At 41.0% G+C, this 22,680-nt stretch overlaps 1 long non-coding RNA gene across 1 annotated transcript; it reads left to right on the forward strand.

Moving 5' to 3' along the window:
• Positions 1-11,941: 11,941 nt before the first annotated feature.
• On the forward strand, positions 11,942-13,104 carry LOC148851704 (uncharacterized). The gene is made up of 2 exons (XR_016099076.1): positions 11,942-12,754; positions 12,843-13,104. It is a non-coding gene; the product is annotated as an uncharacterized LOC148851704 (long non-coding RNA).
• The last annotated feature ends 9,576 nt before the right edge of the window (positions 13,105-22,680 follow it).

The following is a 22,680-nucleotide window of genomic DNA, read 5'->3' on the forward strand; positions in this document are numbered from 1 at the left end:
GAGCTCCCCCATGCAAAGGGACCCAAGCTCCTCTTGAGACCTGAGCTCCTCCTAAGGGATTCCGAGCTATCCCTTCCTAAGAAGGAAGCACCCCAACTTTTAGTTGTCCTGAGGGAGAAACACCTCGGGACAGTACCATCGAGACTCCTGCTTGTACTTGCTTAAGGCTCGCCTCCAGTGCAAGCACCTCGGTGCAAGGCAAACTTGCCCCAGGTAGTTCGATGCACAGTAGCTCGGCAAACTACAAGGAGATCTACCTGACATCTGTACCTACCGGATTCGGTGGCAGTGCTCGAATCCCTTGCCAAGCGGAGCTCTGTCTGCCGTCTCTGAAAGGCATGGCACGCCTGACAAGTCTGTGCCCTACAGTAGCAGCCTGCAGCAGCAGCCCGCACCCGCCACCCCTGCCCTGTTAGTAACGGCTAGGGAAGTGGCAGTTATGCCTGATGTGACCAAGCTTCGGTATAAAAGGACCCTAACCCTCACAAAGCAAAGGTATTGAAGCTTAAACACTTTCAGCACTCTTACTCTTTGTTCTTCCTTTGAGATTTCTCCAGTTCTAACTTATCCATCGAAGTGTTCCCACCGGGAGAGCTCCCCGGGAATCCTTCACCTTCTTCTTCCTCTCAGGTGTTGCTCGTCCCAGCTAGAAGCCAAGTCATAGCCAGCTAGGAGTGCCCAGATTGTGCAGCATCATTTGGCGCCGTTTGTGGGAAACACATCAAAAAGCCTCCCTCTAACTTATGTGAAACTCCCCTCTCATTAACTCATCGGCACCACCGATATCCATGGCTTCTTCCTGCAACCCCGGACGCCAGAACACCCCAGAGGAGCAACTCCAACTGCCCACCGTGGACGGGGTTCCTAGCCTAAACGTGCCTACGACAGTGGCACCTGTGACTGTTCCACTGCCCCTGCAGTCGGGAGGACCTTCGCTGAACCCACCATCCTCCCTCTAGTGGCTAGCCAATGTTAACTTGAAGACCTGACACAGTGCATACAGGCCATGCAGGCCCAGATGCAACAGTTTCAACAACAACTTCAGTTCCACCAGCAGCAAGTGCTGCACCAAGTGTCCCAGTATCAGTAGCAACAACAATTCCCAACACTCCCTCCCCGGCATCTGGCTACACAACCAACTAAGCCTCATCGCCATAGTGAATTCCCTTCCCGTCGGGGAGAGACTTTGGCGTCATCTCATGGAAGGAAGGGAAGACTTCCTACCCCTGCCACGCGGCCCGCAGTCAGGTCGGGGCTTCTCAGCTGGTTAGGTTGGCATCACCTCAGCATTTGCAGTTCGAGCCTCTGCTTGCGGAGAACATGTTCGAACTGCTAACCGATGACCTGGAACAAGGTCCTTCTGTCCACAGCTACCGACAACCATCCCTGCCTCCCCTAGGCCCATCGAGCTCAACAATACTGAGGCCAGTAGCACCAACGTCGAGCTGGACAAAAAGCAGCGGAGACGTCGTCGGGCTCGCCGAACTGCCACCACCCACAATCTGCTCGAGCTCAAGGGCAAAATAGAAATAAGTTTGGGAGAGGTAAGAGTTGCACCACTTCTCTCAGTCCCCTCTCCTCTGTCTCTTGAGCTCCTCGTTGTCCCCATGCCTAGGGACTTCAAGCTCCTCCGTTGGACAAGTACTATGGGTCCTTCGACCACGTCGACACCTTCCAGTCCCAGATGCATCTAGCCAGGGCGAGTGAATCTTGCATGTGCGTGGCCTTCTCCACTACATTCAAGGGAGTAGTCCACACCTGGTATCGAAACCTCGCGTCGGGTTCAATAAGGAGCTGGGCACAGTTCGTGCAAGTCTTCACCTCCCATTTCGTCACCAGCAAGAAGTGCCCAAAGACTCAAGAAAGCCTCCTCAACATAGTCCAGAGGGATGGGGAGTCTATCCGGAACTACATCAAGTGGTTCAGTGACGCTTGCCTGCAGATACTCAACCTAGACCCTAGAGTTTGGCTCACTGCGGGCAAACGGGGCATCACCCACAAAGAGTTTAAAAGGCACATGGTTGTCGACCAACCCAAGACCGTGACTGAGTTCCTCGAGCTCACAGATCGGTTCATAGGAACAAAGGAGGAGATCAACCAGAAGGGCGAGCACATCCTCGAAAAAAGAAAAAGGGAACTAGAGCCCCAGCTCCAAGTGACTACAAGAAGAAGAACCAAGCTCGGGGGGCAAAGCCAGTCCAGCCTTTTCGAGCTCCAGTAGCATAAAGGGTGTTTACGCCCCTCAACACAAAATGGGTCGAGATCCTCATGGCGATCAAGGATGCTCCATATGAAAGTGGCCACCTCGGCTCAAGGCCGATCCTAATGTTAGGAACAAAAACTTGTATTGTAGTTTCCATAGAGATTACGGTCAAAGTACCGAAAACTGTAAGAATCTCCGCGTTGAGATAGAAGAATTCAATCATCGCAGATATTTGAAAAATTTTGTATATTATATCAATAATAATAATAAAGCAGGTCGGCACGGGGAGCAAAATAAAGAAGCCCCTGAGTTCAGCAGAGCAGCCGCAAAGGCAACCTCCAGACGAGAGACCAGTTTGGGGGACCATCCATATAATCGTCGGAGGATCGATTATCACGGGCTGCACTTCGGCAGCAGCTCGGTCATCAGCCCGCGAAGCCGCTAGAGAAGAATTAAACCCCCCAAAGCGGCCAAGTGTGGAGGAACTGATCTTCACTAAAGATGATGCGCGAGGGGTCCGTTACCCCCATGATGATGCGCTTGTCATTAAGATCAAAATCAACGGCTTCGAGGTCAAATGCATCCTAGTAGACTCGAGCAGCTCAGCGGATATCCTCTTCAAAGCAGCCTTTGATCAACTTCAACTCCTAGAAAGTGACTTGAAGCCCGCAAGCACTCCACAGGTGGGATTCAGCGACGAGGAGGTCAGGCCTTTGGGGAAGGTCACTGTACCGGTGGAGGTCGGTACTTGGCCTAATGTGGTAAGGCTCAATCACGAGTTCTTGGTGGTCGCAACCCCCTCTCCATACAATGCGATAGTAGATTGACCCATCACCCATGTCCTGTGAACGGTAGTCTCCACCTACCACCTGGTGATGAAGTTCCCTACAGACTTTGGAGTCGGAGTGGCATGAAGCGATCAGCTCGAGTCCCACAAATGCTACGTAGCCACCCTCAAAGGAAAGGCCAAGGTAGTTGACGACCTCGAGCTAAGACGACATGCAGAGCAGTTCACGGAGCAAGCTACACCTACCAAGGAGACCATCCCCATCTCAGCTTCAACAAAAGACCCAGCTCGGGTACTTCAGATCGACGCTTCTATTGAGGAGCCCTTGCGGTCTCAACTGGTAAGCTTCTTACTCAAAAATTTAGATGTTTTTGCATGGTCAGTGGCAGAAATGCCCGGCATAGACCACAACATTATCACTCACAGACTTAATATTGATCCTGTAGTTAGGCCCGTTAGACAAAAGAAACGCAACCTAGCCCCAGAGCGATGGAGGGCAATCGACGAGGAGGTCGGGAAACTCCTTGCAACCGATTTTATCAGGGAAGTCCATTACCCGAGCTGGGTGGCCAACCCCGTTCTGGTGAAAAAGGCTAATGGTAAGTGGTGCATGTGCGTCGACTACACTAACCTAAACCGAGTTTTCCCAAAGGACTGCTTCCCCCTCCCCAGGATCGACCGTCTAGTGGATGCGACCTCAGGAAATGAGTTGCTGAGTTTCTTGGATGCCTACTCGGGCTATAACCAAATCAAAATGGACCTAGTTGATGAGGAGAAAACTGCCTTCATAACCAAGTTCGACATGTACTGTTACAAGGTCATGCCCTTTGGATTGAAGAACGCTGGGGCTACTTTCCAAAGACTTGTAAATAAGCTATTTAAGCCACTTATTGGCAAAAAAGTAGAGTGTTATGTCAACGACATGGTCGTGAAAACCCAATTTTCACATGAATTAATACAAGATTTACACTCAATCTTTGAAATCTTGCGTAGATTTAATATGAAGTTAAATCCGAATAAGTGTGTCTTCGGTGTCACCTCGGGTAAATTCCTAAGGTACATCGTTAACCGGCAAGGCATCGAGGCCAACCCGGACAAAATCAAAGCCATCCTAGAAATGAGACCACCACGAAAGTTAAAAGGAGGTTCAAAAGTTGAACGGCCGGCTGGCCGGCTTGAGCCGCTTCATGTCCAAGTCAGTACACCGCTGCTTACCCTTCTTTAAGTCCATAAAAAATGAAGGTTTTGAATGGATTAAAGAGTGCCAGCTCATGTTTGACAAGCTTAAAAGGCACCTGGCAAGCATCCCAGTCTTAACCCGACCCGAAGAGGGTGATGTTTTAGAGTTGTACCTCTCGGCGAGTGACGAGGTGGTCAACTCGATACTAATAAGAGAAGTAGATCGAGTCCTATGACCCATCTATTATGTTAGTAAATTGTTGTAGGGAGTAGAAACGAGGTATCCCAAGATAGAGAAGTTAGCTTATGCACTGGTGATAGCAGCCCGAAAGCTCCGCCTGTACTTCCAAGCTCACACCATTGTTGTCCTTACCAACAAACCTATGAAACAAGTCTTGCTCAAGCCCGAGGTCTCAGGAAGGCTAACGAAGTGGGCCATCGAGCTCAGCGAGTACGAACTTCAATATAAACCGTGAACTGCTATCAAAGCCCAAGCCTTAGCAGATTTCATCACAGAGTGTACCTTCAGTTCTGAGGTCCCTAGGCCGATGAAACACGAGGCCCCCAGTACGGGAGAGCCCAGGGTTCCCGGGCCGGTTGAACTCGAGCTCCGTGAAGTAGCAACCAGTGCGGTATCTCTCCTAGTTAGGCCAAGCTCGAATTGGGATGAAGAACCTTGGATCCTTCACCTAGATGGCTCGTCAAACCGGCAGGGCAGCGGAGCTAGGATCGTTTTGTGCGGGCCAAGCGGAGTGAAACTGGAATACGCACTATGCTTTGAGTTCCCGACATCCAACAATGAAGCAGAGTATGAGGCACTGATAGCCGGGCTGGACCTGGCAAAGGAAGTGAAAGCCAAGCACATTGTCGTCTGCAGTGACTCTCAGGTCGTGGTAAATCAGGTTATGGGTGAGAACGAAGATGAGCTACATACCAACCTCGACCTTCTTGATGAAGTATGAGACCTCGCATACATCAGGACCGCGACCTACCAACAAAGGGTAGCTCGGTACTATAACGCCAGGGTTAAAAGGCAGACTCTCCGCGTTGGCAACCTAGTTCTCCATAAGGTTATGGTGCCTGAGCCCGGCGTTGGCAAGCTGGGTCCGAACTGGGAAGGACCCTACCGAGTAAAATGAGTACTCGGGGAAGGAACATACGAGCTCGAAACCCTAGAAGGGAAACAAGTACCTCAGGCATGGACTATTGTCAACCTAAGGCAGAATTACCTATGAGTAACTGAGTAGACCGTGAGTCACTCTCAAGGCTCAAGGGCCAAAAGGCAGTTCAGGCAGTTTGGGCTCAAGTAGCCACCTTTATGACGTGAATGAACTCAAAGGGCTAAAACACCGAGCTAACCAAGGAGCCCAACACCATAGCACACCATAGCCCTACGACGCTAAGCCCACCTCGGTGTACATCACAAGGCAGTTTGGGCATACGCCTTACTATGCCTTACTATGTTAATCACCTCTGTGTATGCCATAAGGCAGTTCAGGCATACACCTTACTATGCCTTACTATGTCAAATCACCTCGATGTACGCCGCGGGGCAGTTTGGGCATACGCCCTACTATGCCCTACTGTGTCAAACCACTCCGCACACTCAACCATGATAAGCTCGGATAAAGCAATACTTGGAAAGAACACTTGGAAAAAGGTCAATTTCATTAACAGGTAAAGTTTATACAACGAGCTCAACAGAAAGGAAAACAACAAAATACAAGGACTAAGCTCACAGGCTCGGAGTACAAAGGTGATTACTTCAGAGGCTCTCCACTCCCGCGTGAGACCTCCTCAAGAGCTTCAGGCTGGTCAGGGGTATCCGCTTCTTCGTCACTACCCTCCTCCTCTGAGTCTGGGTTCTCCACGGCTTGATGAGCTATCTCACTCATGATTCATGAGGTGGTGATGGTACTTTTGTCGAGCTCGGGGTATGTATTCCTTATCAGCCACCTGCTGAACTTGAAGCCCTTGTGGTAGGCCTCCCCCAGAACAGCATCAAACTTATTCGACTGAATATACTCAGCAACGACTTTGACCTTCGTCTCCTCTATCGTCTGAGTGAAGATCTTAGTCTTCTCTGTGATGTCCGCCTTGATGTACTCCACCTCGTGTAGAAGAACCTTCTTATTTTCCTTAAGGCCTTCTGCCTCTGCTCTAAGGGCATCCAACTCGCCCTTCAGCTCGACCTTCTCACATGTTAGCTTTGCTTTGAAGGCCTCCATCTCGCCCCTCAGCTCGTCCTTCTCTGTCGTAAGCATCGTGATGACTCCCCTCTGGGCCATAGCACCACACTCCAACCAGTGGATCTGCTCACGAGCTATCCTTAGTTCGGTATGGGCAGAGCGGGAAGACTCCTCAGCAGTCAAATCCCGCTTTAGGATCCTCTCAAACTGAAGAGTAAGGGCATGCACGATAGAGTTCACCTGACAAAGAGGTTGGTTAGTACCGAAGAAGCACAAATACAAAAGGAAAAGAAAAGAGAAGAAAACTTACCACCATAGTGTGGGTGGCAGCCCGAGCTCCAAGCTGAGAAGGGTTGAGCATATCAACCCAAACCAAAATCTCCTCGGAGTAAGTGGCCCCCTTGCTCTTCTGAAGACCGCATTGGGGGAGCAAGATGCTTCGGCCCCCATTCGGGCTCCCCGAGCTGGAGACAACCATCTCGGCTGTGTGAATGGGCTCGGTAGAGACTTCAGTTGCAACATTAGCAACTCTGATGGCAACCTCGGCCTTGACTACCAACCTCACAATGGCCTCAGCCGAGGCCTCAGGCTCCCTAAGTGGAAGAGACTCCTCTAAGTCGATGATCGGAGGAGCCCAGGGAGCTCGGGCTCAGAGGCTGGAGCCAGTGGAAGTTGGGGCTCGGGAGTGGGGGTAGGCGGTGACTCGATCCGAGCTCTCTTGGCAGCCCGCTCCTTCCTCCCCTTCATATGCTTAAAGTGCCGGTCTCCCTTGAGTTTGCCTGCCTCCATAGGACCTGCAAAAGAGTTCGGCATTAGTATTCGAGTAAAAGAAGGAAAAGAAGAGCAGCCCAAACAATTAAGGTACTAACTACCTACCCGGGCTCAAGCTAGCCTGGAAGAGCATACCTTCTTTGATATAGTCTCTGAAATCGCAGCCAACCTCAGCCCACGACTGGAATGCCTCCCTGGTCTTCTTGTCGAGTATGATGCCAGGGTCTTGGATAGCCGCCCTCCAATGAGTAGGGAAGGGCCACGCCGTGGGATTCCAGACTACGAAGTAGTCCTGCTTTCAGGCCGGGACCTTATTAGGAAGCTTGTGCATTAGCTTAAAGCCCGGGTGGGAGGACAAGTAGTAAGCCCTCCTGTGCTCGGGGAGAACACATGAAGCGCTCTTCTTGATGGTGAGAATGGAACAGAGTATGTCCAAGTTAAGGGGCATGCCATACTCATAACAAAGAGAGATGGTTCCAATCACGTTACGGACCGAGTTTGGGTGAAGCTGGTCTATTGTAACGTTGAAGTGTTTCAGGACCTCCACTAAGAGTGGGTGGAAGGGAAGGCGCAACCCGACTATGAGCTGCTCTCGGAAGATCACGACCTCGTCAGGGTCGTGCTCCCACGGGAAGTTCCCCGTAGGTAAACTGTAGGTATACTCCCTTGGCAAGTTATATTGTCGAATGAGTTGGCGGAGCCTCTCCAAGGTCATGGTGGAGGGTCCGAACCTATCCGGTATCCGAACTCAGTGAGAGGTGAATGCCTAGTGACCAAGGCCTCCCACACCTCAGGAAATTGGACTTCGGTAGGGTTACCCTGAGCCGAGGTACCCACCTCGGGCTCGTCTAAAAGACTATCAAAAGAAGACATAATTAAAACTAAGGAAGAGCTAGGGTGACTCACCAAAGAAAAAAAGACCAGATTGGGAAGGAACTGACCCAAGCTGGAGGATTTGGACGCGAGCTCAAGACTACAGCTGAAGGCTTGTGCAAAGGAAAATGACCAGGACCCCCACTATTTATAGCCACTATCAGCGAGCATCAATGATTGAGATCGAAGCAATCTGACGGCCCTTATGAAAACTGGTTGCGCAACCTTCGAGGCAAAATCAGTTTAATGCATTTTTTGACATCCGTAGAGTCTATAAGTCACGTGACATCTGCGCGTAGACCGTACGCGACCCGAGCTGCACCTGACAGAACCGAGTAGAAGATCGGTCCAACCTATGAGCTGGCAGACAAGAAAGCTTGGACTCTGAGCCAAATCCACCCTGTAGACTGGGGACTCCCCATGCTAGATCAACACCCCTACCACGGGGAGTGGAGGGCAATTGATGTAGGGTGATTTGGCCTGACCTTGTAGCACGGGGACACGTGGACATGACCTGGCATAAGTGACAATTCAACTTGACAGCCTGGCCACCACTCGGCGCAACGAACTCGCCGAGGCCTGGCCAAACGACTCGGCGGGTGTGACAACTCATCAAGAAGCAAGGCCGAGCTTGCCCCGAACCTAAGGGTGGAGCACCCCAAGCTCCCCCATGCAAAGGGACCTGTTCTCCTCTTGAGACCCGAGCTCTCCCTTCCTAAGAAGGAAGCACCCCAACTTTTGGTTGTCCTGAGGGAGAAACACCTCGGGACAGCACCATTGAGACTTCTGTTCGTACTTGCTTAAGGCTCACCTCCAGTGCGGGCACCTCGGTGCAAGGCAAACCTGCCCCAGGTGGTTCGGTGCATAGTAGCTCGATAGACTGCAGGGAGATTTGCTTGACATTCGTACTTGCCGAATGTTTGTAATTTTCTACATTTAATAAAAGTATCATAAATGTGTTTAATTTTTCAACATGTTTGTAATTTTCTATATTTATTTCTATTTTAAAAATTTTATTACCTAACTATCACTTCATAGGTTTATTAATTTGATTCGAATGGTTGAATTGCTTAGCCATAACTTGGATAGCGAATGTTTTTGTTTTTAGCCTGTTTTAAAATATGTGGATTTATATTAATAAATATATTGACATAAATCTAACTAGTACCATTTATTGGTGGAAATAACTTAAATATAGGATTTAATAAGAGAAAATGGAAGTTAATACCTGTAAGTTTAAGGCTTAATGAAAGGGGATTAAATGAGTTGGTAAGTAATAACTGAAATAGAGGGTATTTTAGTAGCCATCAAAAGTTAGCATTAAAGTTGTAATAAAATGACTTTTATACCCTTTAGCAAACAAATAAATAGAGGGTAATTTTAGTCCAAAAAAACTTTCACTCTACATCCACACTTCTATATATATTATAGATATAGATATTTTTTTTCTTTTGCTCGTTTATCAAAAAAATGTAAGATTTAAATAGAGGAATTGAATGAGGTGAAAAGTAGCAATTCAATTTACAATTTAAACCTTACAATTAAATAGAGACTATATTCAACAATGAGTATTTTGGTCAGGTCATCGGTTTTGTTTTGGCCATGAACTGCTATTTTACAAAAAAAGAAAAAAGAAAGAAACATTGAAATGGTTAGAGAACTACTAATCCAGACAGTTTAACCGTTAAATGTTCGACTCGGTTAACAGTTCTCAGGTTGCTTTCAAACTATTTTTAAAATTTTTATTTATTTTAAAAATAGAAATTAAAAAATAAAAAAAAAATGATAAAAGAAACTTTCATATCTAAAAATCATGTTCGATTATTCCCAATGGCCAAAATTAGTTAGGGTTTTTAGTTATTCCATTTTGAAATTGAGTTTTCTCTTTTCCATGACTCTTTTTAAGTTGTAACAACAAACAAATTGAAACTCCAATAAAGAAATTGAAAAGTTGATGCAAGAGATGAGAGATCAAACACTGATCTTATATTAAAATCTGAGAGATACCAATGAATCAAATGATCTAGGATTTGAGAGAAATTTAGAGAGATGTAAGAAAAGGGCAAGTGTTGTAGTGACAATTGAATCGCTGAATCAAAAACTAGAAGCCAAAGCGATTATGATTTTAGGCCCGTTTTTAAAACATTGATTTTAGTCAAAAGAAATTTTCACAATCTTATTTTTATTTTTAATAGTAGTGTAAATATAGAATTATAGATGTGTTCATTTTTTTATATTTGTTTTATAATTCTATGTAAAAATAATTCTGATATGTCACACTTATTTTTTGTTTAATATGATAATTAATTAATATTATACATGTGTAAATGTTTTTTTGCAACATTTATGTATTTTTTATTTTTGTGTTTTTATATTTTATTAATTTTTATTATTTATTTATGACATTAAATGTTAATACACTTGACCCAAAGGTTGAACTATTGATCTTTGCCAAATAGTAAAATAATTTCATTTTTTTATCAATTCTAAAGTATGTATTTCATTTTCATTATAAAAAAAAAATAATTATTCTTGTTACACTTTTTTAATTTGATTAATAAAAGTATCATAAATGTATCTAAAGATATCATTGGATTTGATTAAGGAGGGAGAGAGAGAGAGAGGATTGGCACCTGGAGGGCTAGGTCTTGAACTATAAAATAATGTCACTAATGTTATTAGATCTATTTTTGAGATTTGTGGTAGTGTCATAACTTGGCACATCTTACAAATTCTTATTAATGTACATATGTTGGTGATTGAGTTTTAGTTGGTTTTATACAAGTAACTAACAACCAAACCAAGTTGTAGGGTTTTATAATATTTACTAAAAACTAATCAATTGCCTTTTTAAATTTATCATCTTAGGTCAAGTTGGTCTGATTTGGTTGGTTTGAAAAATTTTATGAATGTCAGCACCCGATGTTTGCTCGGTTCGCCACTTGACCCAAAATTTCTAATCAGACCTTTCCAATCCATCTGAAACACCAAAATACCCCAAAAAAAACCCAACTTTCAGCCAAAATGTCTTCAAATCCACCATTAAACCAATCCAATTGCCCCAATCAACCCCCACTTATACCTCAACCCTTTGATCAGACACCACCATTTGGCTCAAGACCTACCCAACAAAGCTCAACTCAAAATTCCCTCTTTTACCCTTTCATCAAGTGAAGATTCCGCTTCAACCCCTCTCCTTAGCCTAAAACACACATAACCCAAATCCCCTTGATCCAAACGCATCTGAGTCGATCAGACCATACAAACAAGCCCTAAACACCCAAAAACACCTACCCATAAAGTTTCAATCCAAGACTCCCACATTTATCCTTCAATCAAACAAAGATTTCATTCCAGATCTTCTTGTTGACCCAAATTCATACGATCTTGACCTCCCTTAGCTAATCGGATATTACTACCGAATCCCATACCATCTAAAATACCCACCTATAAAATTTCAACCAAAATACCTTTGTTTGCCCCTTCATCGCATCAAGATTTCATTTCGAAGCCCCTGATCGAAACACTACCTTTCTAGATTTGCCCAATCCGGGTCTTGTTGGGCCAATCCAACCCTACCAATCAACTAAGAACATCCAAAAACCCCACCCTGCCAAATTTCAAATGAAAATACCTTTATTTGCTCTTTCATTCAAAAAGATTTTCATTTTGGTAAATTTCATTGGCATGTATATGCAAAACAACATGTATATGCAAAACAACACTGAGACCTATCTCAATCCTTCACATTTTGACCCAAAATTCCAGCCATCCATCAAAGAATCATGGTTACCCCTAGACCCGGTTTGACCAAAATATTTTGAAATTACAAAAATTCCCTTAAAAGCCCCAAAATTATGAAATTACACTTAACCCCTTAAAATTATAAAAATGCCCCAAAATTATGTTTTCTAATCCATTGTAATCCTACAAAATTCACTGTTGATATATTGTTCATCGTCTATGAGTTCTCGACAGCGAACCAGCGACGACGGTGAGAAGGAACCCGATCTATCCTCATTTTCCCTTCTGGAATCTCTTTCCTCTCCCTTTTCTATCTCTTTCTCTCCTTTTTCTTCTTCTTTTTCTTCCCCTTAGTTTTCTCTCTTTCCCTTCCCTTGTTCATCACCACCGCTGCAATGAGCGACGGCGGCAATCCCTTTTCCCTTTGACATTTATCTCTCTCTCATTTCTTCCTATTCTTATTCTCCTTATTCTCCTTATTTTTCTAATCTGAATCCGTTGTACGTTTTCGGTCGTCGTTGCAACTCTTGGCAACGACGATCTCACCGTCCCTCTCTTCTCCTTTACCATTCTCATTCCCCCCTTGTTAATCCCCTCCTTTGCCACTTTCACTCCAACCAAACTGCCGCTACAACTCCTAGAAGCGGCGGTATTCATCACTCAATCACTCTTCTCTCTCATCCTCTCCCATTTTCTATTCTCTCGTCATTTTCCCTCGTTCTCTCTCATCGATCGAGTCCCTCTGTTTGCTACTGTAATGTTCACAACCGTTGTCGCATTCCTCACTTTCGATTATGACTGATCTAAACGACTATAGTGGACGCCACTCAGATTCGCTTCCTTTTATCTCAAGTGAATTCTCCACCATAGGCGATTGTTTCTGAGTAATCCCATCAAGACCCTATCCACCAGTACTGACCACTGTAGCTGTTCGAAGAGTGAGAAATCAAGGAGGTACGACAAGTTTCCCCTGCTCCATCAACTGTGTTCAAACCAAAACCCAACCAGGTAACTCTGTCATTGCTCCCCCATGATTTTGTTCTTATTTTCTGGATTTCATTGACTTTTGTTCTTGCTGTTGTATGGATCTGAGGAGAAGGAAAGCCGATGGAACCGATGATGAAGTTCCACTGAACCAGCTCTTGTAAGCTCGACTCCCACTCAATCTCATTACAATTTAGTTATTTAGGAATTTGAATCGATGTTTTCCTTTGATTTATCTTAATTTGTTTTCTTCTCTTGATCATCGCCGATAGATTAGATTCTAGTTGGTTAAAGCTAATGAAATTTGAATCTTAACTTGCTATTTGCCCTACCTAGTTTAGATTGTGGTTTCTGTGCTTCTAGTTATTTGAATATACGTTGAGTATTTGTTTGATTTTGGGGCGGTTTTTCTTTGATGCTATTTGTTGTGTTTTCTTATTATTCTGCTTGAGCTTCCATGTGGGCCTCATCTATTGGAGCCCGGAGAGGGGTGCCTAATCCCTTCTTTCTCCCATAAGTCTTACTTGGATTGGTTTAGTGGGTGCTTTGGGTCACTAGAATCACTATTGAATCCAAATGAATTTTGATATGATTTCTGGAGGTCCCATCACTTTCACTTTCTAATCTGGTGGGTGATAACTCCATTTTCAACTTAAGTAAACTATTTTCTGACTTTCACAATGAACTTCCATAATATACTGGAACGAATTTACCAAAAAAATATATATACAACATATTCAAGTTCATGCCTTTCTTGTTCTTTGAGCTTACTTTCTCATTTTTCATGTCTAATGTTTGCCAAGTAATTCCACATTTTTGGAATTACTTCACTTGAGCAGGTAGTTTAGCTTCTTTTACTAGTATTACTTCCACCCACATTGATCTATTGCTCTTACCATCATGCTATTGATCCAACCATCTTCTCTTCTCAAGATGCGTTCTATATATTATCACGTTATTGTCATTTATAATTACTGCATTCTAATTTATTTTAGTTGGTTGTCCTAACTCCTCTATTTGCCTTATTTCTTATCATATTTATTGTAGATCTAATTTTGTGGTAATTGTTTTCGGATTTTATTATGTAATATCTATGGAAATCTCAATAAATAAAGACAGCAAGTGCTTATTAGTTCCTAACGCCTTCCTACAATGTAGCATTTTTAAGCCCAAAAAGGAAAATTTCCTTTAGCTACAACACTCAAATACACATCAAGAAGGTACAATCAACAAAGGCCAAACAACCAAGTAAGGTGGTGTTTGGTAGCAATGAACGCTGAAAATGTTGCTTTTTCAATGGTTGGAGGTCATTCGGTGCCACCTTTGAATCGCCTCTCCAAAAGCCGAAAACATCTCCGAATTGTTCAGCGTTTGAGTTGTCTCACAGCGCATTCTGAGGTAGTGAACGAAACATTGATTCCAATCGTGCCTTAAAAAACCCAACATTGCCCTTCTAGTCTCTCCTGAATGCGTTTTTTGCCACCAAAGTAAGGGACAAACCAGCTATTATGTTCTACCCTTTTGGAAAGAAAAAGTTATTATGTGTTTTTTCCAACTGTCCTCACCATCTATTTTTTCTTCTTTCTTCTTCTTCTTCACTGTGGTGAATAGAGTCAACGAACTAGGATCGCTGATTATATCTCATTGTTTTTGGAGGAGAAAAAAATGCAAAAAGAAGAAAAAGAACGAGGAAGAGGGGGAAGGAGAGATGGGAAGATGGGGAGGAGTAGCATGTAGTCCCGACTCTTTATCATATGATGCTGCGATACCCGGCTAAGAGTGCAGGCAGTTGACTGGCTCTTCATTGGCGACGGACGGTACCTGAGAAGAAGATGGTAAAGGATTCCCGGGGGATTTGCCTGGCGGAAATACTCCAATGCTTAAGTTAGAACGTTGGAGAAAATAGTAAAGAGTGTAAAGAAGGCTAAGAGTGCAAGTCGCACTAGATAACTGAATGTCCGAGATTAGCTCGAGATAAATATCATATATGTTCAATATGTTCAATCGGATGAGTGACACATCCGAAAGGACAGACACGCCACCATCTGTTGAGAGACATGGGTGCAGTCTGTCGGGCTGGCAGGGATTGCGCCGTCAGTCAGGAGACATGGCACAGTCTGATGGGTACGGTCTAGTCAGATAGAACCTTCCTGAAAACATCGCGTCGATTAGTAGCGAGATTCTAGTGGTACTTCGAGGTGATTCCTCTTGAGATTGCCTTTAGGGCAGTTTTTCTGCCTAAGTGTTGGAGCGAGTTGGTTATCCTAGCTCGCGAGCTGGGATAGACTTGTCTTGGAGTATTCCCTTTCAGTACATCAGGGGTCCTCGAGCTCACACTGTAGCGAGCTCACCTTATGGCGAGCTGTCCTACAGGCTCGTTACTTAGTCATGGTGAGGCTATTGTGCTAAGCTGCTACTTGTGCCGAATCATGTCCATGTGTCACCATCTCAAGGGGTCGGGTCAAATCAGCCTCCATCAATTGCCCCCCACTACTCGGGCGAAGGGTGCTACCTTAGCGTGAGGAGTTCATGAAGTGTGACGGGTGGATTTGACCCGAAGTTCAAACTTGATTGACTGATCGCATTAAATGTGCGCGCAAAAGTCATGGGGTCTCTGGACCTTTTGAATGCCAAAAAGAACGTGCAGAAGGGGCTCTCAGTTTCGGAAGACGTATAGCCGTCATTACTTTAATCATGGGAGACGTGCAGCCAATCACGTTTCAGTTTCAGGAGGTGTTTTGTCACCTTGACTGCGAACCGTCAGATCCGTTTGGCGTTTTAGCCCTTAGGTTGAGGGAGTGACTTATAGTCCACTTTTGGAGTTTGCCCATGCCATGGAGGCGGCTGGGTCTTATTGCGCTGATGTCTACGTTTGCTCGGCATTTTGGCCCTTAGGCTTAGAGAGTGACTCATGGTCTACTCAGTAGTTCACCCATGCCATAGAGGCGATTGAGTCTTATCGCGCCAAGGTCAATGTTAGCTCAACGCTTTGGCCCTTAGGCTTTGAGAATGACTCGTGGTCTACCCAGTAGTTACATGTAATACTGCCTTAAAGGAAAATGTAGAAACTTAGAGGAAGGCTTTTCTGAAGCATTTCCCACAAACAACGCCAAATGATGCTTCGCAATTTGAGCACTCCTAGCTAGCAGCTAACTGGCTCCTCGTTGGCGACAGACGGTACCTGAGAAGAAGACGGTGAAGGATTCCTGGGGGACTTGCTCGGTGGGAATACTCCGATGCTTAAGTTAGAACGCTGGAGAAAATAGTAAAGAGTGTAAAGAAGGCTAAGAGTGCAAGTCATGCTAGATAACTGAATGTCCAAGATTAGCTCGAGATAAATATCATATATGTTCAAGATGTTCAAGAGATATTCAAGATACATTTTCCCCTTCGACCATGGGGCTCTTAAATATGGGCGTACTTGTCAAATCGGGCGTAACCGCCACTGAACATCTGCCGTAGCCATTATTTGCCAAGGCTACGCAAGTAACTGTTGCAGAGTACTACCTAATTGGATAAGTGACACGTCTCGGAAGGACAGATACGCCACCATCTGTCAAGAGATGTGGGTGCAATCTGTCGGGCTGGTAGGGACTGCGCCGTCAGTCAGGAGACGTGGCGCAGTTTGACGGGTATGGTCTAGTCAGATAGAAGCTTCCTGAAATTATCGTGTCAATTAGTAGCGATCTATCTTATTGCAAGCTACCTTGTAGCGAGCTTCTAGGGGTACTTCGAGGTGATTCCTCTTGAGATTGCCTTTAGGGCAATTTTTCTACCTAAGTGTTGGAGCGAGCTGGTTATCCTAGCTCGCGAGCTGGGATAGACTTGTCTTGGAGTGTTCCCTTTCAATACATTGGGGGTCCTCGAGCTCGCGTTGTAGCGAGCTCACCCTATGGCGAGCTGTGACGTAGCGAGCTGTCCTATGGGCTCGTTACTTAGTCGCGGTGAGGCTGTTGTGCTGAGCTGTTACTTGTGCCGAGTCATGTCCATGTGTAACCGTCTCAAGGGTTTGGGTCAAATCACCCTCCATCAGTTGTTGCTCGTGAAGCATGGTGGACGTGCCCCTTCAACATCTTCCCGCCCGTTCTTAGACAAAAAATTTGACCGTATTTTAATTTTTTATGTTTTCATTCTCTTTCTCTCTTATATAAAAAACTAAAAATTAAGATGGTTTATTTAATTTATTTTATTGTTTTTAAAATTTAATATCATTTTCATTTATTGATTTGCCATTTTAATATTTTGTATTTATTTTATGGTATTTTATACTTATTTTATGTTTTTAGTAATATTATATTATCCTTTCTATATTTTTAAATTTTATTACTTTTATTTTATCAATACCTTTTGCTTTTTGCATTTTATTACATTTATAATAATTTTTACTATTTTATCTTTCTTAACTTTATTTTTTAATTATTAAAGATATTATTTATTACTTATTATTTTTATAATATTAGTCTTTTTATTACTCTTTTAAATATATTTATTATTATTTTTATATTTTATTGTATCAATATTCACAATATTTTACCTTTTTTATTATTTTATAATATTTTCTACATTATCATCTTATAATTTTATATTATTGGACAACTCCAGTGTAGTTATATGTTTTCAAAAGCAGAAAAGCAAATTTTCTACTGAATGTTTTCAGAGCTTTTCTTAGAGTTTTTTTTAAAGACTTCGTACTTCAAATTTATCGAATGCAACTTAAGTCAAAAATAGAAAAAAAAAACATAAAACTAGTCCATTTACTTGATGAATAGACCAATTCGCTGAAGCAAGTAAACACGTAAATCTGAGCAATGGGTTTCTGAACGATGATGATGAATTTCTGAACTGCAAAAAAGGAGGGAGAAGTCCTCCCCTAATAGAGATTGAATCTCAACAAGCAAGTTCTCACACAAACTGAACATGATAAATTCCGAAAAACCATAACCAAAGAACTGGGTCAAAATGTGATCGTTTGCTACCATGAGTAAGTTAAGATGACAAGATGGGCCAAACTGGCCAACGCTCAAATCATAAAAAAGCCCATGAAGTAGAACCCATCATCCTAGATGGACAAAGAAAAAACATGCAATTACAACCCAAATACAAATGGCAATCCCCATCCAAACCATTCAAAAAGCAACCGTCTTGATCCCTACAATGTAGGTCAATAAATATGGATCCATATAAATCCATTTCTTTTACTGTTTGTGAGTAAAAAACAGTTTTTTTTCTTTTTCTTTTTCTTTGGACAAATGTACAAACCAACCATGTTGTCAAACACCTCCTACGTGATTATATAGTTTCTTAAAGAGTACTAAGAACATGAAACCCTCCGAATCACTTCTCTCACAGTACTATTATCTAGAATGATATTGGGATACATAATAGTTTTAGTCTAGAATCGGGTTTAGAACTTGCCACATGTCACATGTTCTAGATGGGATAAATTATAGTAACCCCCTTGTAGTTTATACCCATGTCCAAGCCATGCCATTTGTATTGCCAAATATTTCTAAAATCCCAAAATGCCCTTGTCTTACTTTTTAAGATAATTTTGCTCCTTACCCATTTGACACTGCTGAAAAAGACATTTCTAATCATGATTTTCTAACTAAAGATCAAGGCCATTGAGCTCATGACTCAAGATCAATAAACTTATATATAATCTAAAAAATTCAAGGGATGTTTTATGATTTTAAGTAATCGAGGCCATGAAAATGGTATAGAGAATGGTGTATCATATTAACCTAGAGATTTCGACTGATGAAATAGTGTCTCAAAATAAGTGTGTTAATCTCAACAATCCAAATGATAAATGTAGAGACCGTTTAGTTCATAGGAAGAGGGGTTTGGAATTGGAATCAGAATGGCCCATTTTGATTACAACTGTTTGATTGGGTCGAATTAGAATCTCATTCCCCCATAGGGGTGGCCACAAGCTATTCAAGCTCGGTTTGGCTCGGTTTCAATTGAGCTTTGAGTCGAGCTTGAACCTAATAAAGCTCGGCTAACACTCCACATAAAAATAATAATAATAATAATAATAATGATAAAATTATTATTATAATTATTAATTTTTAAATATCAAATAAACAAATATTATTTATATATATATATATATATATTTATATATTTATATAAAATATTTTTCTCAAGTTGAGCTCGAGTTCGAGCCTTGTACTACCTTGGGTAGCCGAGCTCGAATAGCAAGCTATTCGGCTCAGTTCGACTCAAATCCACCCCTATTCCCTCCTTCGAGAGAATGACATGCTCCACCCGTTGGGAATGAAATCCTATTCCATCTTATTTCAATTCCCATTCAGATTTCTGTCTAAACCAAACAAACTATGTGAATACACCATTCCGATTTCGATTACAACATATTTTGATTCTGATTCTGATTGCAAAGTGCAAACCGAACAGATTCTAAGATTCAACCAATTTAGGCCATCAAAAAGTATACCAAATCAATGCAAAAATCTAGACAATCAAAACGTTTTCTAAGAGTAAAGAAATAGTCTTGGTCATCCAAGTAATGTGCTAAAATTTCAACTAACTTATTGGACCCAATAGAATCTACAAATTTTTAAGGCTGTGTTTGGTTTGAAGGAAAAAGAAGGGAAAGGAAGGAAAAATTTTCCAAAATCGTTTTCCTACCTTTTCCTTTGAACCAAACATAGCCTAATTGTTGAACCCTTCATACCATAAATCAATTGTTTCACAGCAACAGTCGATTATTGGCAAGTCATCCAAAGAGTTTACATTCCTCAATCTCACTATGAAGATAAGCTCTAGTGGAAATATGAAGGATCTGGTTCTTTCTCTGCCAAGTTTGCTTACCACCTTGCAAAATACTTGAATTAGAGAGTACCTTCTTTTAGTAGTAACATTAACGTGATAGTCTAGAAAATGAATGGTGTGAAAGCTTGATGTGGCAAGAAAATTAAGCTTTTCTTGAAAGCACTTCATAAAAAACTGGCTGTAAATCAGAACTTATTAAAGCAGAAGTTGCTTTCCCATCGTAAAGTTTTACTTTGCTCAGTTTTTCAAAGCAACTTCTGCTGGGTCTCTTGTTCTTCTTGGAAAAATGGCAAGCACACGGTGTTTTACCTCCCTGCTGGTGTTGATACACGGCAAAAATCAGTCTCCTTTTGTAAGTTTGTGAACAATAAAAGGGAAAAGAAGACTTAGATCGATGTGACTTCATTCAGCAAAAATCCGTGTGGAGTCGCAATCACGGAATTTGGAATCCTTTTTCTTTGAGGCCCCACGTTCAACACATCCACCCAAAATTCGGATGATCATCGATAAATTAATATTTACCTAGTTTGAGTGACCAACTGCTCTTTATTCATTTATATGCATGTGTACAAAGAAGAGAAAGATATTTTTCTTATTCTTTCCCATAGTAGATATGTATAAAGAAAATCAACAGCAATATCTTGGTCCATATAAATGCTACATTTCTAATAATCTGAACCCAATAGGTTACTTGTTGGCTTTAGCTATTTTGGAGGAAAAATTTAAAATACATGAAATTTTCCTTGTGTTCCTTTGAAAAAATTTGTCTTTATTGCTTTATTTTTTCTTATTTTTTGAAAGATGTGAAAACATCTTGTTACATACCACTTAGGAAAAGAGGTGGAGCTTAGTATATAAGATACAATTTATTGGAGAAGAATATACTATATATTGTGTTCACAAAATTGTGTGTGTGTGTGTGGGGGGGGGGGTGTTGGGTGCTTAGACACATGCATGCGCATGCATGTTAAACTAGGTCAGGGCATTTGGCAAGTCTTCCCATGTAGTCTTTCGGATTTTTCTTAGTTTGGAAGACCAAAATTTGGTCTTTTTATGTTTAACAATGAAAGATGGGAAGTACAAAAAACTCATTCCCCATAAAACTCATGGAAGTTCAAAATTCCCAAAAATTAGGAAGTTTCTCATCTTTATGTAACCAAAATCTTTCATTGAAAAAATGAAACGGTCTTGATCTTTGAAGACAAAACCCCAAATTTCAACACATCTTTTGAACATATGGGCTTTTGGAAGATGTTCCTAAAAAGACATATCAAATCTCACCAAATTTTCATGGATTTTAATATTTTATTTGGGTCAGTTATGGGTGTTTGGGCGTGAGATCCATTTAAATATAAGTGCCTTTATAAATTATAATATTTATATATTTGCCCACATTAGTTTTAACTACATGTATCATGAGTTATATGAAGTCTAAAATGTTTTATTGGTATTTTAATTTTTTCAATTTATTATAATAAATATTAACTTTTTATAAATTAACAAAATTGAAAAATAAGCTAGTTCATATCTAGATTGATGCATTTTGTGGGTTATAGAGTCCAACATGGCTTAGACCGTGCTAGAATTAACTGGGTTCGCCATATGCCCAAAGATTAAAGGCGTGTATGCCACACAAAAAAGTGCTTCACTAGAAAAAGGGTTTTAATGTGATTTGATCCTTGAGACGCAAGTTGTGTAACATCAAAGAGCACAAAGATCTTAACCATCAAACCACCCTCCATTTCATGATAACAAATGAAATAAATTATCTTTTATTAAAATTAATTCTTACATTTAATCTAAACAAATAGTATATTCAATAACTCCAAGTACAAATTAACAAGAATAATATTCAAAATTATTATTTTATAAACCAATAAAATAAATAATTTATCAAACCCATATATATATACGTGATTTTTAATTTTACTAAATTTATACAAATAAAAATATTTTAATAGAATAATTATTTTAATACTTAGAATTATTTATATAGACTTGATAAATTATAATAGTTATTTTATAAATTATTAATTAATTTTTAATTTTCATTAAATGATAATGTATTTATTATTACAGAGATAAAATATTGTTTACAAAATATTTGATAATATAATATAAATTGAATATCAAATCCACTAATTTGAATTTAAATAAAAATTAATTTTATTTAAAAATTCATAAAAATAAAAATAATAATAATGAATAATTATTTTAGTAATTAAAATTTATGAATTTTCATATGATATGCATATTCAAAATTTCATTTACATTTTCTATAAACATATTTATTGTTTACAAAAGTGAAAGTATTATTTACTTAACATTTACAAATTAATTCTTAGTTGATTTTATTTGTTGATGTTAAAAATTGAAAGTAGTAAATTAAAAATAATTGATATAATAATTCAAATATAATGGTTGCATATTTTTTGTACCTTGGATTTTAATAAAAATAAAAATTGATACATAATCAATAAAATTGTATAATATCTATACATCCCATTATATTAATAATAATAATAATAATAACATTTCTTCAGATATACTCTTAAAAATATACAATTTGTATGTATTTATACATTATTTATAAATATTTTAACATTAAAATTAAATTTATTAATATAACTATTAAATTTATATATATTTCTTTAATGTATCCAAACATTTCCATATTTTTTTGTCCCTATCTATTAGGTTGCCAAATGTATTCATAATTCAAATTGTCCAAATACTTTAATCCTTGTGCCCTGCCAGAAAGATATCCAAGCGTAAAATCATTCTTCTCTGACATTGTGCTGTTTCAGTGTTTCTATCGTCACAATGGAAAAGAGTGATACTAAAATTCAGTGGAGCTTTAAAGTTGATGCAGATATTAATTGGGTTGACATCATGGGATGTCGGTGATTCTTAATATAAGCAACGGTATGATGAGACCCAGTTGTCCGAGCGAGGATTGTTTTACTATTCGAGTGATGTTTCCGCTACATGTGTTTGTTGAATTTCCCAAAAGAGTTGACTATTTGTCCTGTCTAAACTTGGCTGGTGACTGCCACGTTAAAATGAAAAATTGAAAACAAGTGGTAAGCAACTAAGCATCAGGTTTCCTAAGCTTTTACCATTTATCAGTCATGGGACGCTTTCCTTTGCTC

This window comes from Nelumbo lutea, chromosome 5 (assembly GCF_056320005.1).
Source record: "Nelumbo lutea isolate HS-2025 chromosome 5, American lotus-T2T, whole genome shotgun sequence".
NCBI lineage: Eukaryota > Viridiplantae > Streptophyta > Magnoliopsida > Proteales > Nelumbonaceae > Nelumbo > Nelumbo lutea.